This window comes from Myotis lucifugus, unplaced genomic scaffold (assembly GCF_000147115.1).
Source record: "Myotis lucifugus unplaced genomic scaffold, Myoluc2.0 scaffold_178, whole genome shotgun sequence".
In the NCBI taxonomy this organism is placed as follows: Eukaryota; Metazoa; Chordata; class Mammalia; order Chiroptera; family Vespertilionidae; genus Myotis; species Myotis lucifugus.
Window position 1 is genome coordinate 1,265,985 of NW_005871226.1, and position 26,427 is coordinate 1,292,411.

The window sequence follows — 26,427 nt, forward strand, 5'->3', positions numbered from 1 at the left end:
TTAGTGTAGGATGTCTAGCAGAATCCTTTGGATTCTTACCCACTAGAGGGTCAGTAGCATCCCCCTCCCCAAATGTGACAACCAAAAAATATCTCCCAAACCACTGCCCAAATGTCCCTTGAAGGTCAAAATCACCTCTAGTTGTGAACTGTTTTAGTCTAGAGAGTCTAGAGCAGGGGTGGGCAAACTTTTTGACTCGAGGGCCACAATGGGTTCTTAAACTGGACCGGAGGGCCGGAACAAAAGCATGGATGGAGTGTTTGTGTGAACTAATATAAATTCAAAGTAAACATCATTACATAAAAGGGTACGGTCTTTTTTTTTTTTTTAGTTTTATTCATTTCAAACGGGCCGCATCCGGCCCGTGGGCTGTAGTTTGCCCACGGCTGCTCTATCCACTGAGCCAAACTGGCTAGGGCTTATAACACTTATGTTTCTTTATTCTAACTCTAAATTCACCAAAGTAATACAATGATTTTAATCTGTTTTCCCCATGTGACAAAGAGTGCAAAAATTTTACTCATGCTTAATCAAGGTTCAAGCTCACCTGAAAATTCCATTTCTCATGACAAATCTATAAATTGGCAGTCCTGACAGCTTTGGTTAGCAAGGTTTTCCTAGGCCCTGGTTATATCCCTGAGTTAAGGGAAGGTTTCATTTCTGTACTTTTAGAGGTCCAGACCCTGAAATATACCTGGAGTGCAGGTACAAATCCTTCATTGAGAAGTTCTTTGCCCAAATACCTAACTAAGCTGCCAGTCATGGATGATTTCACTACCTCACTTCTTTCCAAGTACTTCAGTCTCTGCCACCTGTATTTCAGAAGTTTCCTCTGCATTCCTTTTGTAATCTTCTCTGGTACTTGGCTATTGGAAATTCTTCTAAGATATCAGGGTTCAAAATCTTTTATCTTCAAAAGGCAGACAGCTAGGCACGATAAATTGGCTGGTATTTTGTAAATGTTTCCCTAAATGCATCTTCTCTCTCTATAACCCAAATTGCAAAGTCTGGTCATTCTTATCTTTTATTCTCCAGTAGATAGTTTTTCCTTATTTCCAGTTTTAAGAAACTGATAAGTAGGTATAATATCATTAAGTGCCAAATCTGGAAAATTCCACAAACTCTCAATCTGTAGGCAAAAGTCTATTTTTCTCTATAATAATATCCTCAAGTTTTCCTTTTCTGAGGTATCCTCCTAATTGCAACACTCCTCACCCCCTTTATTTAGAGGGAAGCTGTAGGAGCAAAAATGGAGATTCATAGGATTTGTTATAACCTATTTGTCTGTTCCATCTGTATTTTTAAAAAAAATATATATATTTTTATTGATTTTTTACAGAGAGGAAGGGAGAGGGATAGAGAGTTAGAAACATCGATGAGAGAGAAACATTGATCAGCTGCCTCCTGCACACTCCCTACTGGGTATGTGCCTGCAACCAAGGTACATGCCCTTGACCGGAATCGAACCTGAGATCCTTCAGTCCGCAGGCCGACACTCTATCCACTGAGCCAAACCGGTTAGGGCTCCATCTGTATTTTAATCTGGATCTCTCCATCTAGCCTCAATTTTACTGACCACTCATTATTTTGATACCATTTTTTCCCCCTTAAGGCAGTTTGTAAATTTCTTTATACTTTTTATCACAGTCTTCAGGGTTTCTTTTTCTTAAATTCTAGCCAGTTTCTTTTAATAGTATTTGTATCTTTTATCATTTTCCACCCTATTATTGGCAATTCCATTTTCTGCAGTTTTTTTCCCCTTCCTGTTCCTATTCCCATTGTTTTCTCTGGATCTGTGCACAGTTTTTCTCTTTCTTGGTGTTACCAAAGTTTCTAAATCAAGTCTGAGGTACTATCTTTGCTATCACACTTGAAGTTTGTCTTCTAAAACACTATTCTATTTCAGATGTTTGTTATTTTGGTGGGTCTATTGTTACTCTGCCAGATTCCCAGTAATTATTCTGTATTGGCTCCATAAAGATTTTTTGTCTAATTTTTTGTGTGATGATAAAGTCTCTATTTTCAATTTAAATAATTCCATCAGGCCTTTATGAGAACTTGATGGTGGAGAGGGATTCAAATTTGATGTCTTATATTCCCCTCTGACTCCTATTGCAGACAACCATACATGCACTGTAATTTCACAAATAATCTGCTTATTAACATTTAACTATTAATTTCTATTTACTTTACAGTCTTTTAATTAACTAAGGATGGGACTCTTAATTAAGAGTATGTAGGAAAAAGAGCACAAAATAATGCTGAAATAGGAGAAAGAAATAAAAGGCAAGCTTTAAGGGGGTGGCGTGGGGGGGGGGGGGGGACGGACTCTCAGGAGAGCCAGCCTAAGCCTAATGTATAATCTCCAAAACTAGGGAATCTTCCCCGCCCCCCAAACCATTCCTTAGGATATTAATCAAATGAACATTTTACAGTGTTTTAGAGTTTCTGACTAACATTCAAATACATAAATCCCACTTAATCCTTATAATCTCCATGGGCTGGGAATTATTTCCTCCATATTCAGATGAAGAAACTGAGACTCAGAAAGGTCAAGTTGGCTGGCCAAACTGAAACCACTAGTCAGTGGTAAAGAGGGACTGAAACTCAGGACTGAAACCAAATCCTTATGCTTCCCATGAGATCCTGCTGCCTTCCATGGGCCTTACTTAGCTTGCACCAGACTGGCAATATTTGAAACAATTTCTGTCACTGGTTCCTATGGGCAGTGAGTGTGCTAGTATACTGATGCATTTAGGTCATCTTTGCCTTAGAGAACATCAAGAAAGGCCAATATCATAATTCACAAACACTTTGGATCAGTATATATATATTTACGTAAAGTTTTAATTTTGAAATAGTTTTAGATTTACAGAAAAGTTGTATGAATTTCTATATAACTTTCACCTTGCTTTCCCTAATGTTAAAATCCTATACAACCATAGTACAATAATAGGAAATCAACATTGATATAACACTATTAACTGAACTGTAGACTTTATTAAAATTTTACCAGTTTTTCCACTAATGTTCTTTTTCTTTTCTAGGATCCAATCCAAAATCCCACATCGTATTTAGTTATGTTTTTTTTTATTAAATCTTTATTGTTCAGGTTACTACATTTGTTCCTCTTTTTTCCCCCCCATAACTCCCCTCCACCCAGTTCCCACTCCACCCTCCGCCCTCACTCCCCACCCACTGTCCTCATTCATAGGTGTGCGATTTTTGTCCAGTCTCTTCCCACATCCCCCACACCCCTTTCCCCCCAAGAATAGTCAGTCCATTCCCTTTCTATGCCCCTGATTCTATTATAATCACCAGTTCATTCTGTTCATCAGATTATTTATTCACTTGATTTTTAGATTCACTTGTTGATAGATGTGTATTTGTTGTTCATAATTTGTATCTTTAGCTTTTTCTTCTTCCTCCTCTTCTTAAAGGATACCTTTCAGCATTTCATATAATATTGGTTTGGTGGTGATGAACTCCTTTACCTTTTTCTTATCTGTGAAGCTCTTTATCTGACCTTCAATTCTGAATGATAGCTTTGCTGGATAAAGTAATCTTGGTTGTAGGTTCTTGGCATTCATCACTTTGAATATTTCTTGCCACTCCCTTCTGGCCTGCAAAGTTTCTGTTGAGAAATCAGCTGACAGTCGTATGGGTACTCCCTTGTAGGTAACTGACTTTCTTTCTCTTGCTGCTTTTAGGATACTCTCTTTGTCTTTTGCTCTTGGCATTTTAATTATGATGTGTCTTGGTGTGGTCCTCTTTGGATTCCTTTTGTTTGGGGTTCTCTGCGCTTCCTGGACTTGGAAGTCTATTTCTTTCACCAGGTAGGGGAAGTTTTCTGTCATTATTTCTTCAAATAGGTTTTCAATACCTTGCTCTCTCTCTTCTTCTGGCACCCCTATAATTTGGATGTTGGTACGCTTGAAGCTGTCCCAGAGGCTCCTTAAACTATCTTCGTATTTTTGGATTCTTTTTTCATTTTGCTTTTCTGGTTGGGTGTTTTTTGCTTCTTCGTATTTCAAATCTTTGACTTGATTCTTGCGATCCTCTGGTCTGCTGTTGGGAGTCTGTATAATATTCTTTATTTCAGTCAGTGTATGCTTAATTTCTAGTTGGTCCTTTATCACAACATCGAGGGTCTCACTAGATTTCTTGAGGATCTCACTACATTTATCGGCGGTCTCACCAGTCTTTTCGAGGGTCTTACTAAATTTATCGGCGGCTTCTAGACAGTTCTTGAAAAACCTTAAAAGTGTGGTTTTGAATTCTATATCCAGCAGTTTGCTTTCCTCCATTTCTGTCATTTCTGTCCTGTTTCTTTGTCTCCGCATTTTTTATGCTTCCTTGTGTTGATAAAGTGGTTTTCTGTGCTAAGTGTCCTCTAGGGCCCAGTGGTTCAGCCTCCCCAATTACCTGAGGAGGACACTCTTGGCGCTCCCCCTTGTGGTCTTTGTGCACAGTCTTGTTGTAGTTAAGCCTTGATTGTTGTAAGTAACACTGGGAGGGGTTGACCTCCAGGCCAATTGGCTGTGAGAATCAGCTGTGTCTGCAGTGGGAGAACTTCTGTCCTGGAGCTCTAGGGATGTGCTAATCTAGCCTCTGCCTGAGGCTATCCAGCAAATGAGCAGTTATGGCTGCTCTCAGTCGTGCCTTCAGAGGCCCCGCTTCTCAGTGTCCCAGCAATTGCTACAAGTACCTCTGAGAGAAAGCTGCCCTCGAGTTCCGACCGATGCCAGACAGTCCCACTTCTCCCGTATGAGTCTAGGTCCCCAGAGACTCGCCCGGAACTGGAACTCAGAGCCTGAGACTCCCTCCCGATTGAAAAAGACAACCGTGCCCTCAGCCGCCAGCCCGCTCCGCGTGCGCCTCTGTACCTTAGTATTTTACTTCCGCACCGCACCTCCTCTGAGTCTCGGTATGCTTTTCTCTTTCCTTCTAGTTGTAGAATTTCTACTCAGCCAGCCTTCCTGTGGTTCTGGGTGATGTCTGTTCCGTCTTTTAGTTGTATTTTTGAAGTGGTTGTGCGAGGCAGCAAACTCCAGTGTTTACCTATGCCGCCATCTTGGTTTCTCCTAGTTATGTTTCTTTAGTCTTCCCCAATCTGTGACACAGACTGTGTCTTTAAAACTAATAAAGGTTTATTTGATTTTGAAAATGTCATGGTATTTCTGGAAATAGCTTTGAATATTGAAAACCCACCCCGGGGAACTGCTGGATCTATGTGATAACCAAGAAACACCCTAAAATAAAGAGCCAGAGTGGTCCTAAAAACCAAAAAAAGAGCCACTCTTTAAATAAAGCTAAGAGTTGTCCTGGCCAGTGTGGTTCAGTTGGTTGGAGTGTCATCCCATACACCAAAAGGTGATGGGTTCGATTCCTGGTCACAGCAAACACCCAGGTGGTAGGTTTGATCCCCAGTCAGGGCACATGCGGGAGGCAACCTATCGATGTTTCTCTCTCACATCAATGTTTTTCTTTCCCTTTCTCTCTCTAAAATCCATTACAAAGTAAATAAAGGGAAGAGTTGGCTGTGATAATCTAGACAGTCAATTGTATTTAAGACACATGTTCATAGAAAATAAATCAACAATCAGTTATAATTCCCTGGAAAAGCACAGGGTACCAGATAGAAATCAATACAACTCTGTTTAATGGAGCAGTCATGAAAGATTAATTTGGTTTTAAATTAAAGGACTTAAGTTTGTTCAGTCTACAGACTGGGTAATTTAATAACTAAATCCAAGTATACAAAAAGTTATTAGACAGCGCTGAATTTGCTCTACATATGGACCTCCATTTTTTCCTTTTTCTTTTTAAATTTATCTTTATTGTTTAAAGTATTACAGGTGTCCCCTTTTGTTCCTTCATCTCCCTTTCTAAACTATAGCATAAAAAAGTTACTGAGCTGTGGGTGACTCTATTTCAAACCCTGAACCCTTGGGAAGGTACATTCTCTAGACCCTGTTCAAGTTACTGTGAGAGAAGTGGCAAGAGGGTCCTTTATAAACCTTGATCGGTTACCTCCCATTCTCTAGGGTTCTGGATTGAGCACATTAATTCCAATACTTTACTGTTGAATTCTCAGATTCTAGAAAAGGTACCAGTTATTCAGAATTCATACAGGAGCTTAGGATCCCTGAAGAGGAAAGATTTAGATGTATAAGTTATATGTATTGAAACTGAAACAAGGAAGTTTAGTAAAACCACAAGCAATTCTAGAGTGGTAAAACGAGAACGAGCTAACAAATGAAAAACACATCCCTGAAAATAAGAGAAAACAAGGTCTCTGTGGCTTAGAAATTCATTAATCAGGAAATGAGGGAACATCAGAGGGCTTCATGGAAGATGCCATAGCTGAGGCATTAACTACAGACTTGAGCTTAGCTACTCCCCACTCTGGAACCATAGGCAAGTCTCAATTTCCTCATGTGTAAAATAAGGCAAGTTACAACATCTGTCTCTGGGGGATGTGCCTGGCATACAGGAGTGCTCATCATCATGATCAAGGTCTTTTTTTTTTGTTGTTGCAAGGTTGGCACTGAGGTTAGTGTTTGAATATTCCTGAGTCAGGGATAATTTGAGCCTGGGCCTCATCTTCCTGGGCCATGCTGGTTCAGATCCAAATCTCTGAGCCTGGGCCACAAGTGGACTCCTTTCTGAAGTGACTCAGATTGAGAAGGGAATTTTGGGAAACAGTCATTAGTTTAGCTGCATTTCTTCAACACAATTTCCAGATGGCTAATCTGTGTAAATCAAAAGCCTATTGGTTTTGAGATCTTACTTTTATAAGATAATTCTACAGCCATAAAGCAGCATCTGAATGCTCATGACTCACTGAGCAAGCCTCAAATAGTTATGAATCCAGCAAAGTGTACAGGCTGCCTGGTATTTTGACACTGGTGAAAATGAACTGAAGTTTCTAGATATTATAGTCCTAAGCATGGTCTCCTTTGTTTACTGGGATCACTTTGTTCTTTTAAGAGAGAGATGGGAAGACTTCATCCTTAAGATGATTTCAGGCAGGTAATGGAGCAGCTGAGAGAATGCTGCAGATGAAATATATTATTTCAATATTCTGGAGGATAGTCTGGTTCTGCTGATTATTTATTCTCAAAAATTCTGAAAAGGCCACAATCTAGAACCATGAATAATTCTCTAAATGGGGTTTTAAGAGTCAAGACTTGCCATATCATTAACCCTGGAAGTTCTTTCCTACTTTAAAACATTTTATAAGACCACTGGTGTTAAGGGCCGTTAGAATACACTTGGCTTAATTTACGTCAGCTGGGACTCAGGGGGACGGCAGAGCCACTCCCTGAGGGCAGGACCAGTCAAAGACTGGACGCCACCCAGTCTGACTCTCCCGCCCAGTGTTCAGGGGATGGATCTCATGATGTCAAAGGTCCACCCAGATGTGACGTAACTTCCTGTAATTCGAGTATATAATAAATCAGCTTTCAGAGCTGGCTCTCTCTGAGTGCTCTGTCCCTCCAGAGGGCAGGCTCTCTGTGCCTGTCCCTCCAGAGGGCAGGCACCACACCCAGCCCAAGCTTTTAATCTATTTTATGTCTGTCTTTCATTATTTTTTAATCCCGAAAGCGCCTCCTACTTGCACGAATCGGTTCAAGTCTCCCCCTCGGTGCGGGACGCGGAGAGGAGACCACAGCCCCAGCACACCCGTCATATTCATCATGCTAAACACTATTATTTTGATTTTATAGATGGATATAGTAAAACTATACAAGTTTGTGATTTCCCTCCCTTCAAGATCAGGAATGAGAGAGGGGTGGTTCAGGTCACATGAAGCCTTGCAGTTATATGTTCCCAGTATGTTCACTGTACGGTTGAGTCTATTCTCGGCTTGATCAGTTTCCCCAGGGGTTACTGAACTCACAAGAGGCTGGCTCATAAATCATAATATAAACTCATGAATTAAAATTAGGAAATATATCTAGCAATTCTCTCTTGGAAGATCCTTGTGCGTTAACCCAATTACAGAAAAGAGAATGACATTTAACAATATTTTAAATTTTTTACTATTTATTTTCTTTTAAGTTGATTTTAGAGAGAGAGAAACATCAATTGTTTACCTCCCACAACCACCCGGACTGGGGATTGAATCCTCAACCATTCAATACATGGGACGACACTCCAACCAACCGAGCTAGGGCAAAAATAACATTCTTAAGAGATGTTTCCAAGACGGTGTCAGCTCTTCTCCTTTAAAAGGACATTTCCATTTAGAGAACCAATATCACCTACTAGAAACAGCTACTAAAGAAGGAAGAGATGTAATTGCAAATGCTCCTTAGTTTTCTCTTTTGTTTATCATTAATCAGATTATAGTAGAGACTCCCCAAACCCGAAAATCTTTTCTCCCTTTCTTCCACTCTAATTAGAATTTTTAGCTGGGCACATGGCTACACTTTCCAGCTTTCCTTGCAGCTGTGAATGGCCACATATCTCAAATCTAGCCAATGCAATGGATGCACATAGAAATGTCTGGGAATCATGCTTAACAGAGCACTGAAGGTGCCTTCTACCTTCTACTTCATCCCTTTCTCCATCCTGCTCCCTGTGTATGTCACCATCTTGCTCAATAAGAATATGGTTTACACCTAAGAAGAGGGCAGAGTGCTAAGAGGGAAAAAGGGATAATCTGTAAAAGATCCATGATGCCATGAAGCTCCATACCACATCTGTGCCAACTTTTACATGAGTGAGAAATAAATTTTAATCTCATTTTAAGGCACTTATTCTGGGTTTTCTGTCACAGATGAACCCATCTATTTAACATACTGATGTTCTAGGTGAGTACTATTTTAAATTATTTTGTATTAATAGACAATTTGGAATATCAGACCATGGATCCTAATTAGAACACAGGAAAACAGACATTAGAATGCAATTTTCCTTTTTTGGGTTAATCCTCACCCAAGAATATTTTCCATTGATTTTTAGAGAGAGTGGAAGGGAGGGGGAGAGACAGAGAGAGAGAAACATTGATGTGAGAGAGATACACTGATTGGTTGCCTCCCGCATGGTCCCTGACGGGGGGTCGGGGATTAAGCCTGCAACCGAGATATGTGCCCTTGACTGAAATAGAACCCAAAACCCTTCAGTCTGTGCCGACACTGTATCTACTGAGCCAAACTGGCTAGGGCTACAATTCAATTTTCTTTATGTGATGTAGAAAGTAGTCTGGAATGATCAGTAACACATTTACCAATTATTTTCACAGAACCATGAGTTAAAGAACGTCAGCACTAATTATTAGTCCAGTGGTTCTCAACCTTCTGGCCCTTTAAATACAGTTCCTCATGTTGTGATCCAACCATAAAATTATTTTCGTTGCTACTTCATAACTGTAATGTTGCTACTGTTATGAATTGTAATGTAAATATCTGATATGCAGGATGGTCTTAGGCGACCCCTGTGACAGGGTTGTTCGACCGCCAAAGGGGTCGCGACCCACAGGTTGAGAACTGCTGCATTAGTCCAAATGCCCCACTTATTTTGTTGTTGTTGTTAATCCTCACCCAAGGATATTTTTCCATTGATTTTTAGAGAGAGAGTGAAGGGAGGGGAAGAGACAGAGAGAGAGAAACATTGATGTGAGAAAGACACATCAATTGGGTGCCTCACGCCCCGGGCATTGAGCCTGCAACCTACGTGCCTTGACCAGAATCGAATCCGGGACCCTTCAGTCCACAGGCCTACACTCTATCCATTGGGCCAAACTGGTTAGGGCCCAATTGCCCCACTTTTACAGAGGAAGAATCTGAGCCACAGAGAGGTTGAGTTTTTCAAAATCAAATGGCTGGTTTTTGTTTTGTTTTTTACTACAGCCACAAATTTGAGGGGGACATATGCTCTGAGGATTGTACTTACATATATCCTGTTTCCAACAACTCATTTATACTAATACATAATCACTGTTTATCCTTAAATAAAATACCTAGCATTTAGCTCATCAGGCTCACATAAAGATAAAATATGTAGCATATAACTAAAGGTATTATATATAATTTGTCTGAGTTATGCAGAACACTCAGCAGGAAAATTAGCTACAGGAGGAAAATAGCTTTGGGTGGTGGGCACATGGTGCAATATACAGATCTTATAACATAGAAACCCACACCAGGAACCTATATGCTCATGTTGACCAATGTCACCCCAATAAATTTAATAAAAAAAAGAAGAAACACCAATTTAATGTAATTCCTGCTTTTAAAAGATGGGGAAACAGAGTCCCAGAGAGATTGGACAATAAAGCATAGTGCCTTATATTTGTATGGTGCTTTACAGTTTAAAAAAAAAAGAGAGAAGAAAATAGCAAATAAAAATGACAGTGGTGCAACAGTTTTAGTTAAAATATACCTGTAGAGTTACACATTATTATCCACAGTGAAAGATGTACAAACAATCATGACATTATTCATGTACACAAATGGCATAAATCTTTTCCACATTCTACACTAGAACACCATTCTTTGGTTTGCAGCTACAGTAAATGTTTATAGGGCTTTTCTCATCTTTGCAACTGGGACACCAGTTATGGAACACTAGTCAACTTTCTTTATTAGAAAAAGAGTCACTTCATCACTTCTTCCTACAGGATAGGTCAGTGTCCCTCTGAGCACCTTAATATGATACAGAGAACGTGGGTAGTCCTTGAAAATATCATGCTAGGTAAAAGAAGCCAGTCACAAAGGACCACATATTATATGATTCCATTTTGAAAGGCCCAGAATAGGCAAATCTAGAGAGACAGAAAGAGTAGATTAGTGATTGCTTAGGCCAGGAAAGGAGTGGCAAGATTGGGGAGTGATGGCTAGGGAAGCAGGATTTCTTTTTGGGATGATGATAAAGAGAATGTTCTAAAATTTAATTTTTAATTTTTTGTTAATCCTTACCCGAGGATATTTTCCATTGATTTTTAGAGGGAGTGAAAGGGTTGGGGAGAGACAGAGAGACATAGATTAGTTGCCTCCAGCACTTGCCCAGACCAGTGTGGGAGGAAGTGGAGGACGGGGACGGGGGTGGGGGTGGGTGGTTGGGGGGAAATAGAGCCTGCAACCAAGGTACATGCCCTTGACTGAAATCAAATCTGGGACCCTTCAGTCTGCAGGCTGACACTTTATCCACTGAGCCAAACTGGCTAGGGCAAATATGTTCTAAAATTGATTGTGGTAATGAATACACAACTCTATGAATATACATTGTACAGTATACTTTAAATGGGTGAACTATATGGAATATAAACTAAGTCTCAATAAAGCTGTTTAAAAAGGGGAGGAGGGAAGAGAACTGACTTAAGACAACCATCAAAAATGATATATCCAGCCTGGCTGGCATGGCTCAGTGGTTGAGTGTTGACCTGTGAACCAGGAGGTCACGGTTCGATTTCCAGTCAGGGCACATGCCAGGCTGAGGGTTCAATCCCCAGTGTGGGACGTGCAGGAGGGAGCCAATCAATGATTCTTTCTCATCACTGATGTCTCTCTCTCTCTCCCTTCATCTCTGAAATCAATAAAAATATACTTAAAAAAATATATCCACAATTTCCTAAAAAGAAAGTATGTAGGGCAGTTAAGTAGTCACAACTTTTTACATCATCTGACCATTAGTGCAATAGAACCTCTAACCAGCCACAGCTCAGCATCCAGACTAAGCTGGCAGCATAACTGATCTCATGTTTGTGAAAAGGAGAGAACTGAGATGTAGCAGAGATTATTTTCACATACCCATTGTCCCATCCCTTGCCTAACAACAACAATCATTACGAGGGCACTTTATTAAAGGAGATAAATTACACTCACAATAACCCTGAAGTTATTCAATTACAATAAATTCAATAACTATGAAGCATTCCATTATAAATATGTCTATTTGAAGCTGAGAGGTAGTGACTCACCAAGGTCACACTATTAACAAATAGTAGGGCCAGAACTTATTCAAATCCCAGAACTTATTAAGAGCTGGAGGTTAGTCTGAATAAAATCTAAATGCAGGCTCCATCAATTTCATTGCATTTGTGGTGAGTTATCTTAGCCTGAAGGAAGTTCTTCATGAGGAGCCAGTTCTGTTCAGCTTTACAGGATCTTTTAAGTGAGATCATATGTAAAATTTCCAGAACAATATTAAAATTACAACCTCAGATCTAGTAAATCCACAAGTGAACTATATACCTTAACTTTATTAACTGTAATGGTTTTAACTTCATTAAGCTTCATTAATAATAAAGTTTCTTACCACAAGATGTGGAATTTCTATAAATTCAGACTGAACAATACCTGGCACTTAAAAGATATTCAATAAATTGGTATTAATATGAATAAAGGTAAGATGGTAAATCCAAGCAGCATACTGGATGAAATAATTGAAATATCCCTAAACAGACAAAAACCACCCTTTACAGAAAGGGTGGTTTCTGGCAGAGGACAGAAAAGGAGAATATATATATATATATCTATGTTTTGGGGCCTCCAAAGGGCAGAGCTTCAACCCCACTAATCCCTGTGCTCACCTCTCTAGCCCACACAGCACTTAACAAACAAGAAAATAGGACAAAGGCTGCATGATGAGGCCTAAGCCCAGAAACTATTGGTTATATTAAGTTAGGATGAAATAACATAGTTGAAACAACTTTTAGAGGGCTCTATCTTCTGTCAAATATTGAAACCAACTCTACTACTGAACACCTAGCCCAGTGGTCGGCAAACTCATTAGTCAACAGAGCCAAATATCAACAGTACAACGATTGAAATTTCTTTTGAGAGCCACATTTTTTAAACTTAAACTATATAGGTAGGTACATTGTTATTAACTTAATTAGGGTACTCCTAAGCTGGCCTTTGCTAAAAACGTCCTCAATCTGATTGAGGTACATTCGCTGAGGTCGACCCCTTCCAACTCTCCCATCCACACTCAATCTGAAACAAGTATACAAGACGAGTGTGGATGGGAGAGTTGGAAGGGGTCGACCCCAGTGAACGTACCTCAAAACAATGTACCTCCCCTGCGCTGCGTATCCAGCGGCCCGCATGCACGCGTCTCCTGTCGACCGACACCCCCCACTTCTTCTAACGCCACTTCTTCAAAATAGACTCGCCCAGGCCGAAAACCGACTTCTGTGCATGGGCCAGGAAGTTTCAATCGCACTGTACGTGCGCGCCCACACGTGGTATTTTGTGGAAGAGCCACACTCAAGGGGCCAAAGAGCCGCATGTGGCTCGTGAGCCGGGGTTTGCCGACCACTTCCCTAGCCTAATGACTTGCACACAGTAGGTATTCTACAAGCATCTGTTTAATTCAACAGGAAAATGTAATTTTCAGCACTAAAACCATTTTAGTGTCCCAATGAGGAATAATCAGCTTTTATGCTTAGCTCAACAGACTAAAATAAGTATACTGTTCTTATCCATGATCTTTTGAGGTATTCCTTTATAATGACATTTTTTGTTGTTGTTGTGTATTCACCTGAATAGTCAGGGAACTTCACCTATTTTATTTAGGTTTTCATTTTTTCAAATTCCAACCCAAAGCTAAATACAATTGGAAACCAGTAAGCACTGTTTGTTCCAAAGGAGTAGGATCATTCAGATTTACTCCAGTAAAGTATGCAACCCTTAAGCAAAGCTTTTCTTCATATAATGACATTCTTTATCATTCCAAAAAGACCCACAGTATTATCATTTTTAAATAAACAATATAATCATAGCAAAAGTTTACCTAAGGAGAAATCATACTAGCATATACTTTTAATGGCCTTCTCAAATGATGTTTAGAGGCTGTCTAGAAATGGTAACTAACCTAAGAACACTGACCTGTTTAATTTTCATTTGATATCAAGTTTACTTTTCCCAGAATACACATATTCAGATGACAACTAAAAACAAACTTGTCTAAGGTACAGTGGAGGACAAATAAGTAAGGCTTTATTTAGCATAACTTTATTCAGTAATTGTGCTGAATAAAAATGTGAAGCCATGAAGTTAAACAAGAGGTATGTATTATGAGAAACTATGATCATTAGAACTTTCTCCCATGAAGTGTAATTTAAGTTAAAAGAATAATATTCAGTGGAGAATTCTCCCTGCCTTTAAACATTTTTAAGCATTAATTCGATAACACATAATCTTGTTTTCTTTAGTCTATAAACAATTTCATGAAAATGCTGACAATATTTTATACACCCCCCCCACACACACACACCCCAGTCTATGCAGAATGAATGGATTATACATTTAGGGGTTGAGCCAAATTAACTCCAGAGATCTCTCAGTTTTTTAATCCAAATCTAGTATTCTTTCCACCGCTTGATTCCAGTATAAAAAGGCTTTTATATATCTCCACCTTTAACTTTCAGAGCAATGGGTAAACACATCTCACTTGTAAAGAAAAGCAATCATCCACATTTTGCTGTAGTACTCAGAATTTTATTGTAACACTCATTAAATCAACAGATAAATTCAATTCCTTTTATTCTTATTCAAACTCATTATCTTTTATCAAGAATACAATAGTATAAAATTACTTGGCAGTCCCTCATACAGAATGTATTTCAGGGTAACCCCAAACAGCCCTAGTTGATGAAGTAAAGGTCTTCTTTATAGAACTGCGAATAAATGTGGAAGAAATGTCAAAATAAGAATATCACCATTTTGCCACATAGGAGGAAACAAATGATACTGACATGATTATCACTAGGGTCTTTTAACTTCAAAAGTAGTGGCATAGCCAGACACAACAGACCTCCTAAGCATTCTTGCCAAAAAACTTAAACCTGATTTTAATCAAGCCTCTAGAGTTAACTTCCATTTGTAAGAAACAAAGGGAACAGAGCAACAAACTGACACCATGATGAAGCAAACATACAAATCCCAAATATGAGAAGTTCCACAGGACTACTGACCCGGTTCCTGCAACTAGTTCATGGCACACACTAAAAGGTGGGGAGAGAGGGAGGGAGGGAGGAGAAACTGCCCTAGATCAAAATAGACATGAGAGACAAAATGACCAGTTATGTATGATCTGTGGACTATGAATCCCACTATGAACAAACCATCTCTAAAAAGATATTCTTGAGACAACTGGGCAAGCCTGAATAGGATCTACTATTAGATGATACCAAGGTGTAATTGTTACTTTTATTAGGTGTGAGAATGATATTTTAGTTCTATAAGGCAATATCCTTATTTTTTAGAGATGCATATAGAAGTATGTCAGGGTATATATACAGAAATGCCCAGGATTTGCTTAAAATACCTCAGCAAAGGAAGATAAAAGAAAAATAAGTAAATGAAACAAATATGGCAAAATCTTGATAATAGTTGAAACTGAGTGATGGGCATATAGGGGTGTGTTGTACTATCTACTTTTGAGTGTATCTACAGTGTTGTTGTTGTTTTTTAAAATATATATTTTATTGATTTTTTACAGAGAGGAAGGGAGAGCAATAGAGAGTTAGAAACATCGATGAGAGAGAAACATCGATGAGAGAGAAACATCGATGAGAGAGAAACATCGACCAGCTGCCTCCTGCACACCCCCCACTGGGATGTGCCCGCAACCAAGGTACATGCCCTTGACCGGAATTGAACCTGGGACCCTTCAGTCCGTAGGCCGACGCTCTATCCACTGAGCCAAACTGGTCAGGGCTCTACAGTGTTTTGTAATAAAATCTTTAAAAAAATTTAGCAGAGAAGCCTGAAAAAAAGTACAGGTAAATCAATTAAGTAATATTAATCTCAGGTAGAATATAAATAGATCAGTGAAAAAATTAACAAAGCATTTGATTATTTAGAAATTGAGTCAGTTACATCAATTTTCTCCTTGTATCACATGGTCAGTGCTATAGACTAAATGTTTGTGTTCCCCGCCCCCCCTCCCCCTCAAATTCATATACTGAAACCTAAATCCCAGTGTGATGATATCTGGAGGTGATTAGGTCACGAGGATGGAGCCCTCATGAATGGGATTAGTGCCCTATAAAGTGGCCCCAGATAGCTTCCCTATCCCTTTCACCACTTGAGGACAAACAAAAAGTACCGTCTATGCACCAGGAAGTGGGTTCTCACCAGACACAGAATCTGCCAGGGCCTTGATCTTGGACTTCCCAGCCTCTAGAACTGCGAGAAATTTTTGTTGCTTGTAAGGCACCCAGACTATGATATTTTGTTATAGCAGCCTGATCGGACTAAAACAGTCGGACAGCGGTATAATATATAGTTTAGTCCTGAAGTATATTCCACTGAAAACCCACAGTAGAGAACAAACAGTTTAACAAAATATATTTTTAAAAAACCACAACTTTTAGAAATGCAGCTGTCTGTTTTCTCCCCTCAGAACTGTGCCATGATTTTATATAATTCTGGAGTTCTAAATGGATGGTGGTAGTGAATTGAAATAGAGAAAATTGAGACAAAGAAGTCATAGCTGCATTTTGAAATGAATGCTGTTTTTCTTTTTGTGTAATTGATCAGTTTTCTATGAACGCAGGACCTACTTCACATCCCTGAGAGTATTTTAACTTTTAGTATGCAAAATTTATAACGTATTCTTCAGTTAGTGTTGACTAAGACTCTTTGAAGCTCCATTTTCAAATTATCTTCCAAGTAAAGTAAACCAAATAGAAAATCAATAATCTTCCAGAGACATCTTTCAAAACATAAAGCAACATTTTATTTCTAATGGAGCAGTGGTTCTTAACCTGAAAATCTTTCTATAGAAAAAAAACACTACATTATTTTTCAAAGGGTTTATAATAGCTATGAAGGCCTATTAGAAACCCTTGTAATACAGTGCTCTGGATAAGCAACTCTAAACAAAATACAAATTTATCTACTAACATTAAAGGCCTCCTAGGAATTGGCTTAGGCTATTCAACTCTATTCTCCACTATTTCTCGAAGTACCACACTTCAGTCAAATGAAGAAGGATCCTTATCTTTGCAACTACTACTATCTGCATATTCCAGGCTACCCCAACTATCTGAAAAAAGTCTATTGATCCTTCAAGACCTGTCACAAGCAATACAGCTTCTATGAAGCCTTCCTTGACTCCCCTAACCTTCCTCTGAACTTCAGTCCTTCTATACTTCCAATACCTTTCCCCACCTTGTATCCCGATCTACCGAATACCTGTCTAATATGGGATTCTGTGTGATGCAGCAGTCAAAATGAAAATCACTAAGGAAGTGCTTATCACTGCAGTGGACTGAATGGTAACCCCCACCTCCCACCTCAAAAAAAAAAATGTTCATGTCATAGCCCCAGAAACCTGTGAATGTAACCTTATTTGGAAAAAGGGTCTTTGAAGATGTAATTAAGTGAAGGATCTGGAGATGAAATCATTTTTGAGTTATCCAGTGGTCCCTAAATCCAAGGACAGTGTCTTTATTAGAGAGAGAAAGAGGAGAAGGCTATGTGAAGACAGAAGCAGAGATTGGAGTTATGTAGCTACATCCAAGGAACATATGGAACCACCAAAAGCTGGAAGAATCACTCTCTCCTAGTTTTGGGAGGAAGTATAGCAGCACTGTTAATACCCAGAAAGTCATCAGACTTCTGGCCTCCAGAACTGTGAGAGAATAAATTTCTGTTGTTTTAGGCCATCAATTTTGTGGCAATTTGTTATGGCAACCTTATGAAACTATATAGCTCTTCTGTCCCATTCTAAGTCTAACAAGTCATTTTTATTTTCTTCATCTTTATTTATTGCAGTAGTTTTGCAATGATTACTTCAAGAGCATCAGAATATAGATGCTCCCCAAAATGTCTCATTATTCTCCAGCTATTTTCTGCAAAGGTTTCTGAATTTCCTTTATCAATGGTCTTCCAAAAGTGCCAGTGCAGGATAGTATCTAAATAATAAAGAGATATATTCTTGTGAAAACTGATAACATCAACTGTGCTATCTGGTGGGCTAAAGGATGAAGGCTTGGTTTTTTAAAAATATATTTTTATTTATTTCAGAGAGGACAGGAGAGGGAGAGAGAGATGGAAACATCAATGATGAGAGAGAATCATTGACTGGCTACCTCCTGCACACCCCCTACTAAGGATCGAGCCCACAACCCGGGCATGTGCCCTTGACAGGAATCAACCCGGGATCCTTCAGCCCACAGCTACTAAGCCAAACCAGCTAGGACTGAAGGCTTGGGTCTTAAACCTGGCCTCTGACCTTGTGAACCTGAACAGGTTACTTCTCTGACCTTCTGTTTTATCACCCATAAACAACTCTTTGAGGGTTGATGCTGTAAGGAGTAAATAAGCAATGCATGTAAAGTATTAGCATAAAAGATTTTTTGGCATAGATTAGCTGAGGTGAAAGATGACTTTCTGGGTATAATATTGCCCCTGGCTATTGATATACTATGATTTTTAAAATATCTCTCTTACTACCACAAAAATGCCTTAACGCTTGTTTTCAGGGACAATAAGTTTAAGCAAAAACTTTCATTTAATTACCGCCAAGCATGAGATGTTCAACATATTTTGAAAAAGTTTTGCAATTTCTTTTGCGCTAAAGGAAAAGAATGGAAGCCTACACCTTTGACTTCCCTTCCCACCCATTTCCCATAAACTAAATTAGCTCATACTCTGGTGTTTCATTATTTGCCAAACTCTTCTAGTCCAAGGTGAAGAGCCTATTTGGAGATGATACCTAAATTCTATTTCAAATTTAGAGTTACTGAGCATAATTTTTCATGCTTAGAGTTGGGTAAGAACAATAGGAGATACAGGTAGTTCATAAATTTTTTGGTTTGCCTATCAGTGGTCGGCAAACTGCAGCTGGCGAGCCACATGCAGCTCTTTGGCCCCTTGAGTGTGGCTCTTCCACAAAATACCACTGCGGGCGCGCACGTACAGTGTGATTGAAACTTCGTGGCCCATGCGCAGAAGTCGGTATTTTGTGGAAGAGCCACACTCAAGGGGCCAAAGAGCCGCATGTGGCTCACGAGCCGCAGTTTGCAGACCACTGCCCTAGAGCATCATGGAAGCACAGAGCAACTTTCTGATTTCAGACGATCCTTAGGGCAGCTGGAGGGCCCCAGGCTGGCTTTCCCAGGAATGGCCAACCAAAATAAAGCCACTGGCCAGCTACTCCTGGGCCAGCTGGCATGGAACAAAGTGTCTGGTTCCTACCTCCAGAGCAGATGAGGCTCAGCCAGCTGGCTTTCAATGGACTGCACTAGTTGGAGTGCTCACAATTCCTTTAAACCATCTGGCATTCTTTTTGAACCCTAAATTTACCCAACACCACACTCCGATGTAAAAAATGCTCAGGTAATTGGAGTCCCCACTGCTTACCTAGATAAGAGAAGAAAGAGGCAGAGTAACTGCTAAGTTAATTATGTCAAGAAACAATTTCTAAAATTAAAAACTGCTCTAGGATTTAGCTTGTATATTATCAGCTTAAAATCTAAACTATTCCCATGATTATTAAGCAAGCTTTCAAAATAAAAACAAATAATATGGGAATAGGTTAAAACAAACCTTTTAACATGCAAAAAAGTTGTAAGAATTCCTTAAGGTTGGCAGGACATGACTTTTCCTACTTTGAACTTCTACAGAGCCTGTCTTTATCCCTCATTTGGCCCTCATAGTGGATTTTGTGTTGCTACACATATTTATCTTCCCAGCTAACTAGTAAGTGAAAACAACAGTCTTATAGCTACTTAAAAAAAAAAATCTGTTGATGATGTATTGCATTTCCAGAAATAAGAAAACTTAATGTGGAATAACATGAAGAAGGAACCTCATTCCTAGGCAAGCCAAATAAAGAACAGGGCTTGGCTTGCAATAATATTTTATCAAGTGATCAAAATGATTAATCAAATGATCAAACTACTGGGAAGTGCTATGGGGTGCTCATGTGTCAACTGTAGATCATTTTACCCATCTATCACCTGGGATAATCTGGGTAATAGAGAGGCAAGGATCAGAAAAAAACAAACGAACATAAAACTAAAAACAGCTGAATCACATTTAAAGCCAACATACTCTAGGGCAGTGGTTCTCAACCTTGGCTACACATTAGAATCACCTGGGAATCTTTTTAAGATTTTTTTAAAAAGATTCCCAGCTGATTCTAATGTGCAGCCAAGGTTGAGAACCACTGCTCTAGGAGACGTAAGTACTCTGGACAAAAAATATTACAGTGACTTAGTCAGATCAAATATTAGAAATTGAAGAAGGCTATACAAATAACTAGATTTTTCATTAGATTTACACCCACATCAAGTAATGAGTTTAGCATTTTACATGTTATTCGATCCACATAACAAACATATCAGCTGGGTACTATACTCTTGCTTCCATTTTGCAGATGAGGAAACAGAGAGGTTAGGAAACCTACCAAGGTCACATGGCAAAAAGTGAAAGAGCTAAAATTCAACTCCAACCAGTCTGATTCCAGAATCCAGGTGCAAGACTGCCAATGAAATCACGTTTATGAAAGAATTTAATGTAATGTAATGTAGGGGAAAATTCAATCATTAATATAATCTTCATAATTTTTCACTCTAAGTGTAGCAAAAAGTGGTGAATAATTAAAAATAAAACTTGCCCTAGCCAGTTTGGCTCGGTGGATAGAGCATCAGCCAAAGGGTCCCAGGTTCAATTCTGGTCAAGGGCACATGCCTGGGTTGCGGGCTTGACCCAACGTGCAGGAGGCAGTCAGTCAATGATTCCCTCTCATCATTGATGTTTCTATCTCTCTCTTCCTCTCCCTTCCTCTCTGAAATCAATAAAAATAACTTTTTAAAAAACTTGACTTTGTTAGAAAAACTTAAAAGGAAAGAGCTATTCACTCTACTAGATTAAAAATGTCAGTTGTGCTCCCCCCCCCAATATAATTGAGTAGGTACTTGTGCCAGTTGCTGTCCTAGGGGACATAGTGGGAACAGATAAAATCCTTGCCTTCCTGAAGCTGACCTTCCAATAGGGGGCAAGAGACAAAAATATCAGCCAACAACAGATTTCCAGAGAGTGCTATGTATTATACAGGAGGTAGGGAGGAAATACAGAGTTCTCTTTTGAGACATATAACCATGAAAGTAAACAGAAGGAGATGAATGCGAGGTCAGAGAAAAGTTGTTTGTTGTAATTTTTTCTTCAGTTTTCAAAGATGGGCAATATCAGAGCATGTGTATATGTTGATATGAATGGTACCCTGGGGAGTTGCTAATGCTAGAGAGGGCACAAATGCAGGAGTCGAGTCCTTGAGTAGGTATGAGGGAATACAGTTGGAGGGGAGTTAACCTCTGATAGAAACAGAAAACAGAGTCTTAAGGAAGGTAAATTTCTAGATTTAGTGATGGAAAGATGAAGGGTATCTGTCTGAATACTTCTAAATGAAGTATGAGGCCTGCTTATCAGTATGGAAAGGGGTGGGCTGTGCATGAGTTTAAAGAGTGGGGAGAAATTATTAAATAGTCATAGGCAAAAAAGTCTTGTTAGGAATCTCGTAGCTTTTTCCTGGGCGGTGCTGAGAGCCCACTTCAGATTTTTAATCATGACTCTGAAGTTCTCCAGTAATATTCAGCCACTCATGGAAAAGCTAGATCAGGGAGAAGGAGCTGTAAATAGAAAAAAAAAAAATTGATGGGTTAAAAAAAATCTATGAGATAAACACAAAGTCACTGACAATGTCCAATCAAGCTGTGGTCTACATAGCTCCATTTGTCTATCTTCTCATCACAGAAATTGTTGCAAATAATACATGTCATATTTAGTCGTGACATATTTAATCGTGAAGCTTAAAGAGTGTTTCTTTTTTGGTCATGAATGGTTTTGCCACGCCCTACGGTGGATTTTTAAAAATGTACCTGGTAGTCTTTGTGTTGATTTCAAAGGTGACTGCATTTCACTGCTTGAAGAAATTTTCTCTGATGCTGACATTTTCAGTGATGATTCCATTAAAAAGTAAAAAATAAAAAGGTACCCCCTACCTCCCCCTCCCACACACACACAAGGTGCATGCTCTTGATCATTTTGCTGTGCTCTTAAATTATGGTTTTGTCTTAAGACCCAACATTCTGGAGAGCATTTATGTCTGCACAGGTTCAAGGAGAGGAAACAAAGACCCCCACCTCTTGATGGAGGCATGTCAACACCATAAAGAATAGCATATTGGATGAGATGGGACGTGTGTATAGTGTTTGCATGGACATATATACCATATCGTCATTTGAGAAAAATGCTATCTGTCCCATGGCAAAAAAAAAAAAGATGTTTTAAGAAACATCATGAAATATCAGAAACACCAGGGATAAACAAAAGATTTTAAAATCTTTCAGAGTGAGAGGAAAAAGGAAAATGGGGGTTAGAATGGCATTGGACTTCTCAAGAACAATACTAGCCCTAGATGGTTTGGCTCAGTGGATAGAGTGTAGGCACCTAAGGGTCCCAGGTTCGATTCTGGTCAAGGGCATGTACCTCGGTTGCAGGCTCCCCCCTGGCCTGGGCCCTGGTCAGGGCAGCGCAGGAGGCAACCAATTGATATGTTTCTCTCACATCAACATTTCTCTGTTTTTCCCTCTCTCTTCCACTCTCTCTAAAAAATCAATGAAAAAATATCCTCAGGTGAGGATTTTAAAAAAAGAGCAATACTGGAAGCTAATGGAACAATGCTTTCAAAAGAGGAACACTAATTTTCAATCTAGAATTCAATAACCAGTTAAACCACTATTCAAGTGTGAGGGTAAAATGACATTTCCAGACATGCAAGTTCTGAATTTAGGAAGGAATTTCAGAGTTTGTATGTGCCCTTTCTCGGGAAGCTACTAAAGAATGAGGGAGCCCTGACCGGTTTGGCTCAGTGGATAGAGCGTCGGCCTGAGGACTGAAGGGTCCCAGGTTTGATTCCGGTCAAGGGCATGTACCTTGGTTGCGGGCACATCCCCAGTAGGAGGTGTGTAGGAGGCAGCTGATCGATGTTTCTCTCCCATCGATGTTTCTAACTCTCTATCCCTCTCCCTTCCTCTCTGTAAAAAATCAATAAAATAAAAAAAATTAAAAAAAAAAAAAGAATGAGGGAAACACAGGATTCAGGAAATAAAGGATCTAACACAGGAAGAAGGCAAAGGGAATTCCCAAAATGATAAAGGAAAGTCTTAGATGACAGCTAGAAAAAAAGAATGAAACAGATTATTTGAAAATACTGAAAGACTATTAGTTTTGTGATAGAATTTGAGGATGAATTAGTAACTGGTACATAGAAAAAAAGTAAATGAAAAACAAATAAAAGAGGTAACTATTTAATTCAAGAGAAACAAAAGTTGTACAAGAAAGAAAATGTAATATTAGATCCTACCTGGCTCATCTGTGAATAACAGGTACATTGTCACAGTCATATAAATACTGAAAACTGACTTAACTGGGAACTATAAAATTTAAGTAGGAGTAGGGGGTGGAAAGACGTCTAAAATAGATAATACCCAAATATCCAAAGGTGAAAAATAAAGAAATAGCAGTTTAAACATTAAAAATGAAATAGAAATAAAGGTAAATACCAGAAGGAACTGCTGAGAGTTGAAAGTGGTTGAACCATATAAAATTGCTGATTTTTTACTACTCCCCAATCTAAAAAAATGGCAATTTCATATAGCTTAAGTCAATACATTATGTTACTTTGCTACTGATTTTAGACTAAATTGTCATTTGAAACAGAAAACAAATATTGATAGAAAATGCTCAACAGAAAAAACATTCTACTTTTTATTATCAGACATTGTTGGGGGGGTAATGTATCCCCGTTTTGGGTAACTGTCACCATACCTGCTATTACCATCACTGACATAACAATATTGATATTTCTAATGAATATAAAGAATATATTTACTACTAAAACAGCATTTAACATAATTTAATCTATTTCGATGATACAGACATTACTTTAGAATTCTTTTTAAAATCATCTTACTATAGGAAATGCTAAACTATGGGTTGGTAAAGATTTAGTTAACAGAATGCTGAACAAGACCAGGATGTTTTTAGGTTCCTTTGTTGATTCAAACAATAGCTAAGTCACTCTTGCAAAATTAAAGTTCCACAATATTGTGGTACTATGCAAGCCTATTTCAGCGACAATTCCGGTTATACTACTTTGTTCATCTAAGACTTCCCCTTATAGTTTGTTTTAAGGGAATTCCTAAAAAATAAAGATAAAAAATTGAATGTGGGCAGTTTATAAATTATTGGAGTTGCTTCAATATTAGTGATACCAGTTAAGGAAATCAATGAAGCCCTTGTTTTTAAGTTAACTTATTTTGAGTAAAAATCATCGATATTAAACTTTTATTAAAATTTTATTTCATAAAACCAAAACTTCTCCAAATTGAAAAGTCAACTTTTACTAATTTTAACATTTACAAAAAAAAGAATTTGACCATGCTAACATCAGGTAAGAATTTTACGAAGAATAATAGATCCCAATACAACGGACGGAAAGCTTCCCCTTCAAATTAAAAGCAGATGTTTTTAATAGAGGGACTAAACAATGCTGCGGAAGATTGCTTAGTTTACATTTTATTTTGTACTGAAAACTACCACAAATTAAAATACACGTGATTAAAAAAGAATCTTCACGAGAATCTTAAAACTGAGCCAATTCAATTACTCATATCATCCAGTAAGCCCTTCTAATTATTTTTACCGCCACTATTTTGAATCAAAGATCACCACAAAAACATGTTGGAGGTGTGTTCCTTCTAACCAACTTTAACTACTTTCCCATCACTTTACAAAACTATACGGGTAAAACTGAATTATACAAAATATTGTAAAAGCTAATGCAATCAACTATCTTCTAAAGCTTATAAAAATCTGGTTTAAAAAGAGAAAGAAAAAAAAAAGTCCAAAGGAAATAGCAAGGAATATCTGGGGTGCTATGAGAAGGGCTCCTTTTTAAATGGTCTCCATCAGCTTGTAACTCGGGGTCTCCTAACTTTAGGAAGACGACAAAGTCAGGCAGCTAGTCTGACTGATCAAGCCTGTGGGAACCTGCAGTTTCCTTCTCTCTCTGGGGATGAGGACGACGACAAAAGGTGTTCTGTTTCCCAGTGGTCCGGTAAGAGGAGCCACTGAGCTGGGCTGCACAGCCAGGCCACAGAAGACAAGAAAACTCGGATCAAAGCAAGGGCACATGCCAGGGTAATCATATGCAATAAAGCCCGGTGCCAACGCATTAAGAACAAGAGCAAGGTGGACAGAACCTGCTGGACCGCCTTCTCCTTCACACGGGGCAGGGAGAAACAAAACCTTCCTGGACCGCGGAGCTGAGAAAACGGGGTCCTAGACGTCCCGGAGCACTTCTCCATACACGTGCATGAGCATAGGGACAGACGGTAAGCGAACGACACCCGAAAGCAGTGTCCTGCGTGTGCCGGAGTGTTCCCAGGCGCACACACAGAGCATTCTGTCATTAACCGAGCCCTCCGAACAATGTGCTCTAAACACAGAGATCCACGGGAACACAGACACACATTTTCCATGACCGAAACCCACCGGTTTTACAGTAAGAAACAAGCAAAATACTGTTTGAAAGAACATCAGGGACAGAACTGGGTAAAAGTCTGATGAAGTAGTAAGTCCTTTCTTCCTCAGACCCTTTTTAATGATCTCGGATTCATTGCACAGGAGACACACGCACACACACGCACACACCCCATTAGGCTTCTGCAAACAAAGAAGGGTCCTTCATTCCCCGGCGTGTGCAAGCACTCCGCTCCCCACCCGCAGACGGGAGGCCGCCGCCCGACTCGCCCCGAGGGAGCCGAGGCGGGAGCTCGCACCCTAGACCACAGCGATACACACAGTGACAAACGACCACGAGACAAACGCCACAAAGAAAGGGGAGGAGCGGATGGGGACCAGGAAAACACTGCCACGCCGCGCTCCCCGAGGCGCGCTCCCACCGCCAACACGGAGGAGGCAGCCGTGCTCGCCAGCCTCGCCTTCCTGCACATCCCAGCCGCCTCCCACTCCCCGGGGCCCGACGCCGGGCACCGGCATGCGGGGCGTGCGGGGCGCCACGAACCTTCCCCCCGTGACCTCCCGGTGACAGCCCGCGCAGCCCTTTGTGCCGGACTCACCCTCCGACCCCGGGCGGACCCTCCGACCCCGGCGGACCTTCTTCGCGTCCCGCCCCGCCCGCCCGGGCGCGGTCCCGCTCCTCCCCGCCCCCTCCGGAGCGGCCCGAGTGAGTGTGTGGGAAGCTGGCGCGGGCCCGCGGTCTCCTCAGCATCCCGAACCCGGACCCGCCCGGTCCCCTCAGCCCCAGCCCGGGGGCGACGGGCCTCGGCGCGCGGCCCTCGCCCGTTCACTCACTCGGGAGCGCCGGCGGAGGCAGCGGCGGGCGTGCGGGACCGTCAGAACCAGAGCGGGAGGCTGTGGGTGGAGAGCGTCC

At 40.0% G+C, this 26,427-nt stretch overlaps 1 protein-coding gene across 2 annotated transcripts in view; it reads right to left on the reverse strand.

Annotated features, from left to right (window-relative positions):
• RNF24 (ring finger protein 24) overlaps nucleotides 1-26,427 on the reverse strand; it is a 65,850-nt gene extending 39,423 nt beyond the window's left edge. For both annotated transcript variants that reach the window (XR_002831117.1, XM_006096422.2), the window contains exon 1: nucleotides 26,349-26,427. The gene's annotated coding sequence lies outside the window, so the exon portion shown is untranslated. The remainder of the gene's footprint in view (nucleotides 1-26,348) is intronic.